Below are 18,212 nucleotides of genomic sequence, written 5' to 3'. Positions count from 1 at the left end.
GCTATATCAAACTACCTATATGGAACACTTTACATATTTTGTCCAAATTCCGACGTAGGTAATGGGCGTTTCAAAAATTCAGACTATTTTATATTTTTCTTCCGCATTTATTAATTGGATGTGGAAGTATGCAACGACTGCTGTTATTTTATTTGAGTAATATTAATGTTTGTACTAAAATCTTACTCTGTATCATATTTATTTTAATTGAAGTAGGTAATAGGTATTTATATTCTTTTTCATAATTTGCATACCCATCAATGATTATTCATAAACTTCGTGGAAACTTTTTCGTGATTTGTGCTTCTAAAAATATATAAATCAAAAAGACTGTGACAAAATATCATACCTTGTTTAAAATAATATGATATTACCTAAACAGTAAACAGTATGTTCACCAACGTACTTTAATCAAAACTACGTGTAAATCCATGTTTTAATCATGATTATTGATTATTTTATCTTGGAATTACATTGCTTATCTGAATTTATAACAATAAGCTATATTCACCTATATTTAGGTACAATGCACAGGTAAATGTTTAGTAAAAATTTGGACATATCTATATTTTCAAATTGTAATGCAGCTTAAAGATATTCCGATTTATTTTACAACAGAATCGAATAATTATTGGAATACGATACAATTTATATCTAATTTTGTGTAATAATAGTAGTTATGTCTAATTTTCTGGCAGACATTCATATTTCATACAAACAAACAAACAAACAAAACAAACAATAATCTTTATTTCCAAAAAATATAAGATGCATAGAAATTGAAAACCCTTGCTCCAAACAAACAATTCTCAAGGTTTAGTTAAGTATAAATTTATAATATTGATACCAAAATATGAAAACTATTAAAACATAATTGTTTATTAAAACTCTAATAAAGACATGAAACATACCATCGTTAAACCGATTTTTTACAAGTAGGTACATATTATAAGTACGCAGTACACTGGCCTATAAAGGAGTCAATGCCAGGGTGTTCACAAAAAGTTACCGCCAACAAGGCCCATAGAATGCGCTGCCCTGAAAACAGCCGGAGACGTATTGCCATACAAAAAACCGGGTCCGTATCCAGTTTGTACCGTGTTTTCCAGTAATCACTGTACCCTCTGATTTATATGCCCTCACGTCTTATCATTCGGCTGTAAAATACACCCACGTTTTTAGAAATTCTGACTTACATGCTCTTGGATGAATCGGATTGATATATTGGTCACAACGCCAACATATCGTTTGTAAAAACAAACAATTATTTATCTTACATTTCGTTTACAAGATGTTATTGAATTCAGAATTCCTTAAAAAAAGGTACAGAAACATGTTTCAAGTTCATTTTCCTGCAGTGTTCCGATTTATTGTATCCATTCTTGCTCTATCTATCTCTCCAATCCATCCAATAAATTTCCATAACTCCTTAATGAGTCGTTGTGCAAATGATTATCGTTTTAGTCATTATCTATTCTTATAAAATATATTGCATAACATAACACGTAAATATTTTGGGACACTGAATGAACTTTAAAATTGTTTACATTGATACGCTAGCACCCCGGCTTCCCCCGTACAGTGTCGTTATGTCATGCAAAACACTTCGAACTGCAAGAATAGTTTACGATAATATAAAGGACATACAGACAAACAATCACTTCGTATGTGATATTGTAATTTGTATGTTTGACAGGCTGTTCCTAAATCCCACGTGTCTACATTTTAATCTCGATCCCAATCCCAATGTTAAATTGGTACATGCAAAAATTGTCTTGGACGAAGTACGCTTTCTCGAGTCAAGGTGAAATTCTTTTATCGTGGGCGGTTGATTGTTGACTGATGGCCAAATAAATGGTGTATTATATTCTTGGTCGCCATTTTGGCTTCCGGTCTAGTGGCTATAGATATTGATGTTATAATTAGGGAGAAAAGGTGATGATTGAGATGCTTGATCAAGATTTTGAAGAATCATAGGTAACTAAAATGTGAAGATATATACAGAGGCATTTATGCTACAATTTTCGCTGCTGATCATCAAAACATCACTTTTCTGTCACAAGTGATGAATGACTAATGAGTCATCGAAGTTAGATATTATCAATAAAGGGTTTAACTATGTGGAATGACCTTGCAATTGTCGATAGAATACTTCAAACACGTGTATTCGTTATTTCGAGTTTACTTCTTATTGAGTTACTAAAATATGTAGCAAATTGTGTGTAAATTTTAATGAAATCTCCTTTTCATATTTAACAGTATTTTCTTCTACATATGTGACAGGATGCAATATGTGACATGATTAAATTTTATTCAACAACACAATTCCTTCTAATGAAATTATTCAGAAAGCATGCCTTAATTCATAAACTATGCACACAACGTGCTAGCCCGTGTAAAGGAAACCGCCGTCATCTGTTGTTTATGTTACATATTCTGTGGTGGAGCTGAGATGCATCTCAATGCACTACGTCAATTGGGATACGTCATAATCGTTCTCCATAATAGGTCGGCAGCTTCTGAAGATGACAAGATTATTTAATGTTTATGGAATATTTTTCTTTATAGAGGAAATCAACTTAATGAAGAGGGCTTGGTCTGTGATTTAGTTAGCGAGAAGATAGGCATTATGTTAGTTACGAATATGACTAATTTTATGGATATTAAAGATATTTTATATTGAAATGTACTGTCAACCAAGACATCAAGCCATTGTATAGAAGGAACTAGGTACATAGGAATAACCAGTGCTCCGTATAAAAGAGACATAATCAAAAATGAACGACTAAACCAAGGCCAATTGCAGAATTGGCATTCTATCAATAATTTGTGGAAAGATTATAAATTTTTCATCACCTCAATATGGTGTCTCAATTCTATGCTGTTTGGTGTACATATAATATAGTGACCGATTTGGCATATTCACAATGTTAATAGATAATTATTAGTGTTGGCAAGTCTTTTGTAAACATGCGATTTCATAATAGCTTAATGGGTGGCTTGTTAGTTGTTATACATACTTATCTTGAACATATTTAATTAGTGATATAGTGAGATAAAATGATACAGTTGCATCTGTATTGTTTGCAAAATTATTGATGTTCAGACATGAGAAAAATTATTCTTTGGATATATTTCTTTTGTTTCCGATTCAAAAACCTAAGACCTCTCATCTCTGTCTGTCCCTGTCTGTCATGTGCTTGTATGGTGATAAAATGTTATGTAGGTAACTTTTTTCAACCTGGATTATAATTAACCTTCGTAGTGCCTGTGTATAAAATATCATTCATAGATAGCTTATTTTACAGTTTAGTTCCTTATACTTAAGAAGTGAAGGAATTGATTCTGATAAAAGTAAAAATAATATTTCCAAATCTCATTAGTTACCTAGGTACAATACTTTTTAATGGCCTTCCAATAAAATTAAGTTCATAGTTTGTGTTCCCATTAGCCCATTCAAAAATGGAACAATTTTCCCACCAAAATTATAACCTAAATCACCTAAATGACTCTAGAACGCGGAGCTGGCATTTTCGCGAACACACCGTTCGCGTTGTCCCAAAAACAAAAACGGTGTAATGTTAACAAAATGTCAAAGTGACGAGAGAATATTTAACAATGAGCTCGAAACCTCAATGTCAAACCGGCTTAATAGAGCCCGGTCATTGAACCCTGCTTTCGAAACGAGTCGCGATAAGCCTTTACTTGAGACATTGTGTTCTTTTCCATGTTGCATTCGTTTTAAGTGCATATGTGTAGGTGTAAAGGAATCCACAACGCTGTAGGTCTAAACTCCCAGTACCTACATAAAGGGAGCTCTATATGGCTCTATGCATTATCCTACTTCTCTAATCTCTATAGAAAAATATAGTTTATTTTTCGGCATAAAAATGCACCCAGCGCATGCATTTGAAATTAAAGCATGCTGGGAAGCAGTCAGTTTCTTGATGCATTATCCCTGAATTGCCTACACGTTTAGCAGACTACGTATTCAAAAGCAGTTTTAATGGTATAAAATATCTTAAATTGAATTAGGTGTCTGTTTATATCATAAGTTCATATTATCAATTATTGTATTATCCTCAGTTATAGCTGTACTAACATAATATCTATACTTCAACGCTTAAATAGCTTGCGCTTTTCTAAAAATCATCATCTTTTTTTATGGCTCAATATAAAAAAGCAATATTGATGCAACGTTCCAATGAGCTGTGAAAGTGAAACAAACCGACACACACATATTTTCGATTTCATAATATTAAATCGAATTTGTTATCAACAACAAGAGTTACGTACCAAGCAGTTACTCCTTCACTAACAAAAAAAAAATTAAATCTCTATAGCTATGTTATTATTGCCCACTTCGAACGTCATGCACAAATTGTAATGTTTATTCATTGTTTATTATAATTTATATAGGTTATGACCGACCACAAATTGACCTTAAAGATGTGTCCGTCCTTCCGTTTCTTATTACCTTACTTAGTAATGTTTCAGCTTCGAATTATATTTAGTAATGTGCAGTATTAAGTAATATGATCAACAATATCCGTGGTTTGTTACAATTATGTTAGCATAATTAGACTTAAGGTAATTATATTAAATACTATGTAAACATTGAAATGTTTTATTTTCACACATAATAGTTTTTTACGTATTTAACTAGATATTTTATTTGTAAAGATGTTGACTCTAAAATAAAGTAAGATAAGGTCACAAATGTGATATACAATGTCATCTGACTAAATTAATGATATGAATTGTAAAATATTTTACTGAAAATAAATAAATGCCTAATAACTCGGATGACAGAACTACAAAAAAGCTAGTGCTAAAGCTAGAGCTTGTAAAATCAAATACTGTGCTGATAAGTAATACGTACAGACCTATTTCAAATTTAATTGATTTGATTTAACCGTGATTTACTTGAGTACCTAGTTCCATTTTTTTTCAGGTGACTTACTATATACGGAATCTCAATAATAGTTAATGAAATGGGTAGCTGTAGATAATAAATATAAATTAATAAGTGGTGCCACTTTACAGAGTTTACTGAAATGCAGACATACACAAGTGGTTCGTTCAGAAATAACTGTCTGGCCTTCTCACATTCCGATTGATACTGCAGTTTTTATATTGCGTTCAGAATCAAACGATTTTCATTAAAACATTTTAATATCCGTTGCAAGATTTTATGAATAGCCATTTCAGATTTTGAAGTCATAAAAAGTTAATAGTAGTATGGATTCCCGGGTACTGCCTCACTCTATGCTGCCTCACTGTATGGTACGGTGAGGACGTGACTTGATTGAAAACCCCGACTAAAAAAAAAAAAAAAAAAAAAAAAAAAAAAAAAAAAAAGTTTGGACTCTTTTCCCACTAAAGCGGCCACGCTGAGTCGATAGCACTCACTCCCGAAGCGATAGGATGCACGGTTCCAAAGATAGCTGAGGTGTGCAGATCGATTAACTCTTATCAAATATCAATTAGATAAGAGTTAATCGATGGGTCATTAATGGGACGCTAATGACCCACCGGTTGTTTGCCTATTCCTATTATCTATCGGCGTTCATATCTATTACTCATTGTGCACCTCGCTTATCACTGCTTTTGTATTAAACTTCTTTGTTACGACCTACCTCGCTATTCTAACCAAACGATGTATTATTATATTCAAGAAAAAATACGTCTAAAATCCTATATTTATATATTATCCTACTATATTATTATAATTGTTGCTTTTTTAAAAAGCGATTCGCTTCTGGCACTCGCCGGCCGCTGCCGCGGCACGCTCGCTTTGCTCGCTCGGCTCGTGCGTTGTTTATCAAAGTCTAACCTAACCTAACCTAATTGTTGCTTTTTTTAAAAAGCGATTCGCTTCTGGCGTTGTTTATCAAAGTCTAACCTAACCTAATTGTTTTTCCGGGTAATCTGATGTATCGAACTTTGTTACGGCAGGACAAGGATTGTAAAAGAGTTGATTGAAAATAAAACATATTATTTCCATATATTATTTCTTTATTTACACCCGCATTACACTACAATACAATTTAACAAGTGTCATATCATTTCTTGGTGAGTCATACGAAAAATTTGTAAGGAAATCTTCCAATCTCAGGCCTCGGAACTTGTAGTACAAATATACCACGCAATACTCTCCACAAAACGTGGAATAGATATCCTGAATTCTAGCAGTATTATAGTCCCACATGCGACAATTTCTTCTTAAATATTCCGCTATTACTATAATCGGTTTACGTCCGAAGGAATCAAAATATTCTCCAACTCTTTCGTGGTTGATATGAATAGCTACCCAATGAGAACCTGGCTGTGAGTCAGGGTCGAGATTGCATAATATAATAAATGCAGGTATGTGTATATGCATTGGCAGGCGATTCGAGGGGTACACGCTATACTGGAGGCTGGGGTGTATTCTATGAAGACTCATTTGCAGGTCTAATGTATTCATTTTTACATGTTTGACCTCATCCAATTTCTATCAATCATCAACCTAAACTAACATCATGTTATATTGTCATCCCAATATATGCAATATTTTTATATGTATTTATTTAGAAATGCAGGCCGGCCAATATATGCAATATTTTTATATGTATATTTATTGTTTGTAAGGAAATAAAAAATAGTAAATTGCATACAATTTGTTTTATTTAATTTTATAATGTTTCCCTTAGTTACATATACACAAAATGCATTAAGCATACATTAAGCAATATTCACTACAAACTGAAGTCCAAAGATAATGATTCCCAAATTATTCTCAATATAATTATAAGTACATAAGTGATTGCTTAACTATGTTCGTTGTTTTTGTTTGTGTTTGTTGTGTCATGTCTTGTGTATTAGTTGTTAGCTAAGTATGTTAATGTATTCATTTTTCGGAAATCCTTATAGATAAGATAATGATTCCAAAGTCGTGCTAGCCCCTTCCCAAATCTATCATATAAATATCCCTGCACGCATCCTTAGTATATTGTGTTTCGAATTCAACCACAGGTCAACACGTAGAAATTTATTACAAATAACAAAATGGAGGTAAGTTATTATTATTATTAATATTATTTTTAATTATTACTTCAGTAAAATCTTTATTTATTTTTATCTTGTTAAACATATTTTTAATTATATATGTTATGTTTCAGGCTTCTTACAACCTCAAAGATGTGGAAAAATGTTTCAAGCCCTATAATTATTATGATTTATCCGATGAAGATGAGGTTTCTAACTTAACAATAAATAAAAATAAGAGGACCAGTCGTTTAGATGACTTTTTTCTTCAAGAGCCTGTATACAACATAACAAAGGAGATATCGGAGGAAGATAGTGCAAAACACTACAGCTTTAAAAATTAGGTTTCTTCATGTGGTAGCTTAGTAATTAGTTTATCTACTAGTATAAATGAGGTAAGTTATTATTATTATTAATATTATTTTTAATTATTACTTCAGTAAAATCTTTATTTATTTTTATCTTGTTAAACATATTTTTAATTATATATGTTATGTTTCAGGCTTCTTACAACCTCAAAGATGTGGAAAAATGTTTCAAGCCCTATAATTATTATGATTTATCGGATGAAGATGAGGTTTCTAACTTAACAATAAATAAAAATAAGAGGACCAGTCGTTTAGATGACTTTTTTCTTCAAGAGCCTGAGCGGAAAAAGAAAAAGGCGAAACTATCTTCAATTGTTGGACGTTCAGTGAAGGAGGGATGCATTTCATATATTTCAACAGACAAAGATGACGGAAAGGATGCTGATCTACTAGTGAAAATTGATTTATATAGTTTAAAAAAGTTGAAAGAAATCCCGGTGTCGCAACATTGGAAAAATGCTGATATTCGCATTAAATATTATACAAAAAACGATTCTAACATAGATCTTCAAATAAAAGATATTGTATACAACATAACAAAGGAGATATCGGAGGAAGATAGTGCAAAACACTACAGCTTTAAAAATTAGGTTTCTTCATGTGGTAGCTTAGTAATTAAATAGGAAGTTTGTAAGGAAATAAAAAATAGTAAATTGCATACAATTTGTTTTATTTAATTTTATAATGTTTCCTTTAGTTACATATACACAAAATGCATTAAGCATAACACATAAATCTAAAACATAACACACATTATAACCTTAACTACTATAGTCTACAGTAACATTTCTTAAAAACTACAATTATTTTACATTAGTTACAATCAAACAATACATTTTAAATATGTAATAAACTATTATATAACATTATAGCAATATCATAATTTTACATGCGGTACAAATTTTGTATATACACACAGAAATAATAGTAAAAAGTCACTTAGCGTAATTTATAATGTCCCCAAGCCAATGTATCAATGTTGTTGTTCATTGTTCATAATACATCGATTGGTATCATTATATGATAAAGATGTTTTATTTATTTTTTGTGTAAAAATAGTGTGTTTGATTGACTTAAATCGAAGCATACTTCTTGAGAACTTTAAATTATTCCATTTCTTTCATAAAACATATAATATATATTTTTTTATTGCAAATTTTTAAGCATTAACCTATCATTTAGTGTGTATTTTTTATTTTTTTTAACTCTGTTGTAAGAACTAGAAATTCGACGCCATATACGCATAAAATTTCGTCAAAGTAAGGTTATTTTAACTTAGATTTTCTTTGAATTTTTCAATAAAAGTACTTAAATTGCCTCGAACATATTTTAGGATGTCTCAGTGTCTTTACTGTTGTATATTTTATAAGAAAACTTCTTCTAATTAATTTTGTGTAAAATACAAAGACACGAACGTCCCGCATGGAAAAAATTGAAACACGCCTCAGGTTATTGGCTATTAAACAAACTGGACAATGAATATCAATAAATTGTCTCGAACGCATTTTAGATATTGAATGAATCTTTAATTTAAGATATCATCACACATTGTTACTAATTTAGTTTTGTTAAACGAGCTTCTAAAGAATTACAGAAACAAGCCAAAATCACTCTAAAATCGATAGGGACTCTTAAGGGTCTCAGATATATCTAAAATACAAAATCCTAAATAAATCGGCTTATCATAAATTAATTTTGTTTTCCGTAATTGTATTGCGACTAATTAATGTTCTGAAAATATTGATAAACTATGGAATTCTGGTTTTGCAATCCAATCCTGAGCACCTAAAACTTTACCACGATTATCCCAGTGAGTTAGTAGTTTAACGTTTACTCTTTTTCAATATTTTCCATAGTCATATCGAAGACAGAATTGTTCATTAATTTAAAAAAGTCTTTTTCAAAGTTTGATGTAGCTAACGTTCTCAAACTAGTATTTAAGTCTATGTATTTCTTTAACCAAGAACTCTGTTTAAATTTTAAAATTCTATGTACTTTAATTAATCCAATTCCCATTTCAATTCATTGTTTTAAATTCCTGTAGTGAATGATGTATTTATTTTTATTATTTAAATTAGGAACTAATTTAGTTTCTTCAGTATTACCCACACATATGTTTTCAGGACATAACGAAAAGTCAGAATGCAAATTATGAAGTTCATCAGGATATTCCAAATCAACTTCTAAAACATAACCGAAATCAGAGTTATCCGACACATTATAATCTGTATTATAATCTATCCATTCGAAACCACCAACAGGAAGAGATTGAGTTAGGATAGTTCCTTTTTAGTTCTGTAAACTGATCATCATTAAGATTTTTAGCTAGTTGATCTAAACTACACGATAAAAATTTCAATGAATCTATGAATCTTAAACTTACTGATTGATTATTTATTGTTAGCAAAAATGTATTTTTATTTATTTATTTTTTTATTTTTTCACCTTCAAGAAAATTTCAAAAGTTCTATGTCAGTAATTGATATTTTTGGTTTATCGCATTCAAATGTAAATATTAATATAAAATACATTTTTTAACTAATTGTATTAGGTGTAGTTTGGGCAAGTGTATAATTCATATTTAATTTTAAAATCAAAGTCAATTAATTTTTCGAGAATGATGTAAATATTTTAGAATGTTTTATTGGATTAATTTTCAATCCAGTATTCGGTTAGCGAGCTTATTACAATATTAAGTACTATTTATTCTTTTGATTTATCTTTCCACCTTCCAAACAATATGAGATAAAAAATGTCAAATGATTTTTTTCTTAATAATAGTTTTTATTTTTTCATTAGACGTTTAAATTCAAGTTAAGCTTCATAAAATATGATCATATTATATTACAAAATAAAAACCTATGCATTAAATTAAAGTCCTGGCGAACCTGTGAATGTGCCAGCATCCTAAAAAAAAAATAATGAAAAACATTTTTGCTTATTTGCAAAAATCGAGCGGATGGTCTTATTTTGGGGTCGAGTTTTTAAAATTTTATCGTCGTCGAAAAAATAAATAGACATAATAAGAATATCAAAAGCAAAGAAAAAAAGTATGAGGATATCAAATATTCGTAAAAAAGGTAAGTAAATATTAATGCATAGGTTTTTATTTTGTAATATAATATGATCATATTTTATGAAGCTTAACTTGAATTTAAACGTCTAATGAAAAAATAAAAACTATTATTAAGAAAAAAATCATTTGACATTTTTTATCTCATATTGTTTGGAAGGTGGAAAGATAAATCAAAAGAATAAATAGTACTTAATATTGTAATAAGCTCGCTAACCGAATACTGGATTGAAAATTAATCCAATAAAACATTCTAAAATATTTACATCATTCTCGAAAAATTAATTGACTTTGATTTTAAAATTAAATATGAATTATACACTTGCCCAAACTACACCTAATACAATTAGTTAAAAAATGTATTTTATATTAATATTTACATTTGAATGCGATAAACCAAAAATATCAATTACTGACATAGAACTTTTGAAATTTTCTTGAAGGTGAAAAAATAAAAAAATAAATAAATAAAAATACATTTTTGCTAACAATAAATAATCAATCAGTAAGTTTAAGATTCATAGATTCATTGAAATTTTTATCGTGTAGTTTAGATCAACTAGCTAAAAATCTTAATGATGATCAGTTTACAGAACTAAAAAGGAACTATCCTAACTCAATCTCTTCCTGTTGGTGGTTTCGAATGGATAGATTATAATACAGATTATAATGTGTCGGATAACTCTGATTTCGGTTATGTTTTAGAAGTTGATTTGGAATATCCTGATGAACTTCATAATTTGCATTCTGACTTTTCGTTATGTCCTGAAAACATATGTGTGGGTAATACTGAAGAAACTAAATTAGTTCCTAATTTAAATAATAAAAATAAATACATCATTCACTACAGGAATTTAAAACAATGAATTGAAATGGGAATTGGATTAATTAAAGTACATAGAATTTTAAAATTTAAACAGAGTTCTTGGTTAAAGAAATACATAGACTTAAATACTAGTTTGAGAACGTTAGCTACATCAAACTTTGAAAAAGACTTTTTTAAATTAATGAACAATTCTGTCTTCGATATGACTATGGAAAATATTGAAAAAGAGTAAACGTTAAACTACTAACTCACTGGGATAATCGTGGTAAAGTTTTAGGTGCTCAGGATTGGATTGCAAAACCAGAATTCCATAGTTTATCAATATTTTCAGAACATTAATTAGTCGCAATACAATTACGGAAAACAAAATTAATTTATGATAAGCCGATTTATTTAGGATTTTGTATTTTAGATATATCTGAGACCCTTAAGAGTCCCTATCGATTTTAGAGTGATTTTGGCTTGTTTCTGTAATTCTTTAGAAGCTCGTTTAACAAAACTAAATTAGTAACAATGTGTGATGATATCTTAAATTAAAGATTCATTCAATATCTAAAATGCGTTCGAGACAATTTATTGATATTCATTGTCCAGTTTGTTTAATAGCCAATAACCTGAGGCGTGTTTCAATTTTTTCCATGCGGGACGTTCGTGTCTTTGTATTTTACACAAAATTAATTAGAAGAAGTTTTCTTATAAAATATACAACAGTAAAGACACTGAGACATCCTAAAATATGTTCGAGGCAATTTAAGTACTTTTATTGAAAAATTCAAAGAAAATCTAAGTTAAAATAACCTTACTTTGATGAAATTTTATGCGTATATGGCGTCGAATTTCTAGTTCTTACAACAGAGTTAAAAAAAATAAAAAATACACACTAAATGATAGGTTAATGCTTAAAAATTTGCAATAAAAAAATATATATTATATGTTTTATGAAAGAAATGGAATAATTTAAAGTTCTCAAGAAGTATGCTTCGATTTAAGTCAATCAAACACACTATTTTTACACAAAAAATAAATAAAACATCTTTATCATATAATGATACCAATCGATGTATTATGAACAATGAACAACAACATTGATACATTGGCTTGGGGACATTATAAATTACGCTAAGTGACTTTTTACTATTATTTCTGTGTGTATATACAAAATTTGTACCGCATGTAAAATTATGATATTGCTATAATGTTATATAATAGTTTATTACATATTTAAAATGTATTGTTTGATTGTAACTAATGTAAAATAATTGTAGTTTTTAAGAAATGTTACTGTAGACTATAGTAGTTAAGGTTATAATGTGTGTTATGTTTTAGATTTATGTGTTATGCTTAATGCATTTTGTGTATATGTAACTAAAGGAAACATTATAAAATTAAATAAAACAAATTGTATGCAATTTACTATTTTTTATTTCCTTACAAACTTCCTATTTAATTACTAAGCTACCACATGAAGAAACCTAATTTTTAAAGCTGTAGTGTTTTGCACTATCTTCCTCCGATATCTCCTTTGTTATGTTGTATACAATATCTTTTATTTGAAGATCTATGTTAGAATCGTTTTTTGTATAATATTTAATGCGAATATCAGCATTTTTCCAATGTTGCGACACCGGGATTTCTTTCAACTTTTTTAAACTATATAAATCAATTTTCACTAGTAGATCAGCATCCTTTCCGTCATCTTTGTCTGTTGAAATATATGAAATGCATCCCTCCTTCACTGAACGTCCAACAATTGAAGATAGTTTCGCCTTTTTCTTTTTCCGCTCAGGCTCTTGAAGAAAAAAGTCATCTAAACGACTGGTCCTCTTATTTTTATTTATTGTTAAGTTAGAAACCTCATCTTCATCCGATAAATCATAATAATTATAGGGCTTGAAACATTTTTCCACATCTTTGAGGTTGTAAGAAGCCTGAAACATAACATATATAATTAAAAATATGTTTAACAAGATAAAAATAAATAAAGATTTTACTGAAGTAATAATTAAAAATAATATTAATAATAATAATAACTTACCTCATTTATACTAGTAGATAAACTAATTACTAAGCTACCACATGAAGAAACCTAATTTTTAAAGCTGTAGTGTTTTGCACTATCTTCCTCCGATATCTCCTTTGTTATGTTGTATACAGGCTCTTGAAGAAAAAAGTCATCTAAACGACTGGTCCTCTTATTTTTATTTATTGTTAAGTTAGAAACCTCATCTTCATCGGATAAATCATAATAATTATAGGGCTTGAAACATTTTTCCACATCTTTGAGGTTGTAAGAAGCCTGAAACATAACATATATAATTAAAAATATGTTTAACAAGATAAAAATAAATAAAGATTTTACTGAAGTAATAATTAAAAATAATATTAATAATAATAATAACTTACCTCCATTTTGTTATTTGTAATAAATTTCTACGTGTTGACCTGTGGTTGAATTCGAAACACAATATACTAAGGATGCGTGCAGGGATATTTATATGATAGATTTGGGAAGGGGCTAGCACGACTTTGGAATCATTATCTTATCTATAAGGATTTCCGAAAAATGAATACATTAACATACTTAGCTAACAACTAATACACAAGACATGACACAACAAACACAAACAAAAACAACGAACATAGTTAAGCAATCACTTATGTACTTATAATTATATTGAGAATAATTTGGGAATCATTATCTTTGGACTTCAGTTTGTAGTGAATATTGCTTAATGTATGCTTAATGCATTTTGTGTATATGTAACTAAGGGAAACATTATAAAATTAAATAAAACAAATTGTATGCAATTTACTATTTTTTATTTCCTTACAAACAATAAATATACATATAAAAATATTGCATATATTGGCCGGCCTGCATTTCTAAATAAATACATATAAAAATATTGCATATATTGGGATGACAATATAACATGATGTTAGTTTAGGTTGATGATTGATAGAAATTGGATGAGGTCAAACATGTAAAAATGAATACATTAGACCTGCAAATGAGTCTTCATAGAATACACCCCAGCCTCCAGTATAGCGTGTACCCCTCGAATCGCCTGCCAATGCATATACACATACCTGCATTTATTATATTATGCAATCTCGACCCTGACTCACAGCCAGGTTCTCATTGGGTAGCTATTCATATCAACCACGAAAGAGTTGGAGAATATTTTGATTCCTTCGGACGTAAACCGATTATAGTAATAGCGGAATATTTAAGAAGAAATTGTCGCATGTGGGACTATAATACTGCTAGAATTCAGGATATCTATTCCACGTTTTGTGGAGAGTATTGCGTGGTATATTTGTACTACAAGTTCCGAGGCCTGAGATTGGAAGATTTCCTTACAAATTTTTCGTATGACTCACCAAGAAATGATATGACACTTGTTAAATTGTATTGTAGTGTAATGCGGGTGTAAATAAAGAAATAATATATGGAAATAATATGTTTTATTTTCAATCAACTCTTTTACAATCCTTGTCCTGCCGTAACAAAGTTCGATACATCAGATTACCCGGAAAAACAATTAGGTTAGGTTAGACTTTGATAAACAACGCCAGAAGCGAATCGCTTTTTAAAAAAAGCAACAATTAGGTTAGGTTAGGTTAGACTTTGATAAACAACGCACGAGCCGAGCGAGCAAAGCGAGCGTGCCGCGGCAGCGGCCGGCGAGTGCCAGAAGCGAATCGCTTTTTAAAAAAGCAACAATTATAATAATATAGTAGGATAATATATAAATATAGGATTTTAGACGTATTTTTTCTTGAATATAATAATACATCGTTTGGTTAGAATAGCGAGGTAGGTCGTAACAAAGAAGTTTAATACAAAAGCAGTGATAAGCGAGGTGCACAATGAGTAATAGATATGAACGCCGATAGATAATAGGAATAGGCAAACAACCGGTGGGTCATTAGCGTCCCATTAATGACCCATCGATTAACTCTTATCTAATTGATATTTGATAAGAGTTAATCGATCTGCACACCTCAGCTATCTTTGGAACCGTGCATCCTATCGCTTCGGGAGTGAGTGCTATCGACTCAGCGTGGCCGCTTTAGTGGGAAAAGAGTCCAAACTTTTTTTTTTTTTTTTTTTTTTTAGTCGGGGTTTTCAATCAAGTCACGTCCTCACCGTACCATACAGTGAGGCAGCATAGAGTGAGGCAGTACCCGGGAATCCATACTACTGTTAATAACGCAACTTGTAGTACTCAAAGAATTGATTGCATATTTCTTGTATTTTTGTAGACATTTTGTATAAATTTATATGTATAAACCTTGAAAATACTTCCTGTATTGAACATATTTTATTTTTAAATGAAATGTTTTTAGGATCAATCATCAATGGACAGGACAAGATATTTGTTAAACTGTATAAATTATTAAAGGTATACATAACAATAAACAAAAGGTATTCCGTTAAATAAGCTAAGTTCTCTACGTTGTCCAAACCACAGTTAATAAAATACTAGTTAGTTCTAAAGTAAAAAGTTTGCAGCGCTAATTTGTAAAACTTGCTCGATCGATTCAGAAATACGCCCACAGAAATACGCCATTCATGAGTGACATTGATTTTTATTATTAAACTAGCCTATTTTTATTACATAATTCAAGTTCGACGCGAATCACGGTAAAAGTAAAATACCAAGTGAATACAGGAGTTCATATACCATAACATTCTGCAAGGATACCAACAAGTAAGGATGGTACCTACTTATATTAATAAGCATGACCGAATTGGGTCACGCTTGCAACAGAGTTAATAATAATAGTATTTGTGGAGCAGTTTGGTTATAAATTTTCATACTGACTGCTGAAAATCAGCGTTAAAATTAACTGCTATACTGACATTCAGCAAATGCTGCAACACTTTTGGTGATGCGTCAACTTTGCGAACTAAAAAGTTTAACTTTCTCTCGTACTTTCCTACAAGTATCTAACTTATAAGTTCATCTTTCTTATGTTAATGACCTTTGTGCAAAGTTTCATTACTATTTGTGGTTTAGGTTTTAAACTTTTAATTTTTTTTTCGCAAATAAATACTCTACATCTCAAAATTAAGTAACTAAACCAATTTAAATGCACATTTAAACAAGCATTGCAGTGAGAAATGCGTATCTTCCAGTGTTCTGTAAGAATGATATTACCCATTGTATTTTGTATGTCGTGCAGATCGACATACAACAATAGCCATACATAGTATTATATTATCTCTGGCCATACATTATGTACCTTCAGGCAAATGTCGGCCTTGAGGTATGAAAGCACGATAATGAATTCGTAGTTCAATTATTGTTATAGTGAATTGGAATGTTCAATACCAATCTTTGTTTAATATTCACTTTATCGAGTTTCATGACTAAACTCTACCTCTAGTCACTTTAAAATAATGTTAGTTATTTATCTTTTCAATTTGCTTTAAAATATTGAGGTCAATAATTATTAGTAGGTTCCTAATAGGTATAATCTTATTATTTATCTTTCGTATTTAATAATATTTATAAAATAATATTTAGCAGTGCAATATTTTTAATTATATATTTATGAACAAATAATTACATCAGATTTAATAATCGCAATTATTTTGAATGTTCATATGAATAAATGATTTCATCATAATATTAATAAATTATTTATTGACATGTACAGTGTATAATATGTAGGTACCTTGCTATTTACTTTTTACATGTGTAAGCTTACTATTTACTATGTTAATTAATGCACTTAAAAAATAGCCTAACTAGGTAGGTATGTAGCTATATATAATATTATGATATTAACTAAAACATTATGTACATATTATATATCCAGTATATCTACTTCATAACTCTACCATTATCTCACGAACATTACGTAGAGTTAATTTAGTGATTATAGGTATATAATTATACCTATACGGTGAATTTCCTAATTATGTCATTACACCTATGATAAATTAATTTGTACCTAACTTAACAACTTCTTTTTTATAGAGAAAAACTAATTAACCAAAATATAACGAATGAGAAAAGAAATCTTTATACAAAATGTTATATAGCTACCCTATTTTTGTTTAATTTTTAAGATAAAAGATCGATGAGAAAGAAAAAACAATAAAAAATCAAGAGCAAGTAATTTTAACATTTAATCCATATTAGTTAACTATATTTAATACAATTATAAAAACAAAGTAAGTAGTTAAGGCTATATTAAAGTTTCATGTCAATCTCTCTAAGTATACCGAGAATACAAGGTATTCTATACATTCTAACGGTTAAAAGGTAACCGGGTAACACGCTGTCACACAAAACGGACATACATAGAAAGAGGTTTCACAAGCAACGGCCTCTCCCAAAACCCGAATGTAATGTACATCAGAAAAATTCAACTTTCGAACCATAAAAGTACACTCACCTTCTGCAACTTTATTGCATACACATTACACGGCGTCCACACAGTTTTAATGTTTTCTGAATCACAATATAAGGCAGCACATACACGATATAATAACGCACTGGCACAAAATTGTTTCGTAACACTGAACGCGACGCAAAACAAAAAAATAATATTGATGGAACGGTTGCGGATTCTCTTTTTGAATTTATTTTCGCGCTCTGCCGTCGCGTCGCGAGCGCTAAGCGTGACTGACGCTGCGGCCTGCGCAGGCGGTCGTCAGCGAATCTAATTTTATCGCGCCAGTAATACGAGATAAAGCCGTTCTTTATTGAGGAACATTTATATTTTTTGTTTGTTTTATACGTGAAATCGACCGGATAGCCTTTTCGTCCAGTACTAAGCAAGCATGAAGTTATGGTTCCTCGTCCTAATATGGTCTCGATAGGATCAGCAGAGCACTTTTTATAACTGAAAGAATGGACGGTACGAAACTTTTAGTATTTAAACTTAAAGTATTATA

The 18,212-nt window shown here is 30.1% G+C and overlaps 1 protein-coding gene across 1 annotated transcript in view; it reads right to left on the bottom strand.

Moving 5' to 3' along the window:
- The window catches only part of LOC149476827 (uncharacterized), a 46,391-nt gene extending 28,463 nt beyond the window's left edge, over window positions 1-17,928 (bottom strand). The window contains exon 1 of the mRNA XM_089711187.1: window positions 17,711-17,928. The gene's annotated coding sequence lies outside the window, so the exon portion shown is untranslated. The remainder of the gene's footprint in view (window positions 1-17,710) is intronic.
- Between the last annotated feature and the right edge of the window lie 284 nt (window positions 17,929-18,212).

The sequence above is a fragment of the Colias philodice genome, chromosome 26 (genome assembly GCF_061535455.1).
Source record: "Colias philodice isolate Cphi_HAF_F1 chromosome 26, ilColPhil1 Martin Lab GWU primary, whole genome shotgun sequence".
Taxonomy (NCBI): Eukaryota; Metazoa; Arthropoda; class Insecta; order Lepidoptera; family Pieridae; genus Colias; species Colias philodice.
The sequence above is the reverse complement of the archived record's forward strand: the minus strand, read 5'-3'. Positions and strand labels throughout refer to the sequence as shown.